Raw genomic sequence first — 778 nt, forward strand, 5'->3', positions numbered from 1 at the left:
ATGCCTCAGGACTACCTGGCCTGATGACCCTTGTTGTCCCCAGTCCACCACAACTATGCTCCAGTTTCAACTGTTCTGCCTGGTTATGGAACCCTGACGTGTTCACTATGATTACTATTATTATGCTGGTCATCTTTGAACATCTGCCATTTTACTATTTATATCTCCACCAGCACAGGACTGGCCACCCTCAGAGCCTGGTTCCTCTAGGGTTTCTTCCTAGGTTTTATTCTAGGGAGTTTTCCTAGCCACCTGCTTCTACACCATTTACTTACTTGTTTGGGGTGTTGAAGAAGGGTTTCTATTCAGCAATTTTGAGATATCAGCGCTGATGTAAGAAAGGGGCTATATAAATACATTTGATTGACTTGGGTTTGCAGCTTTTGTAAAGACTAGTATTGGCTCTTGTTTATGTGTAGTTGGCTAGTTGTCAAGTAAGAACAGAGGGAGGGGTGGATGGGGGAAGGAGGTAGGGACTGGACCTCTGACAAACTTGTGGTGGCGTTGCTCAGGGTCTTCAACATGGTAGCCTCTGGCGTAGGAACAGAGACATCCGATTGGCCATCTCATTGTTCACTCGTTCCTCACTTCAACTGCAGCAGAGAGATGGTTTTGAACAAGAGCCTTATTTTTTATATTTGTGCAACAAGTTCCACCTCTTAACTGTTGTGAATGTAAGTCATCTAATGTGGACAACATTCAATGCTTTTCCTGTTTGCAATTCATTAAAGTTGTCACTGTGGTGATGAGTAAACACTGTGGTGATGAGTAAACACTG

The sequence above is a fragment of the Oncorhynchus nerka genome, linkage group LG4 (genome assembly GCF_034236695.1).
Source record: "Oncorhynchus nerka isolate Pitt River linkage group LG4, Oner_Uvic_2.0, whole genome shotgun sequence".
Taxonomy (NCBI): domain Eukaryota; kingdom Metazoa; phylum Chordata; class Actinopteri; order Salmoniformes; family Salmonidae; genus Oncorhynchus; species Oncorhynchus nerka.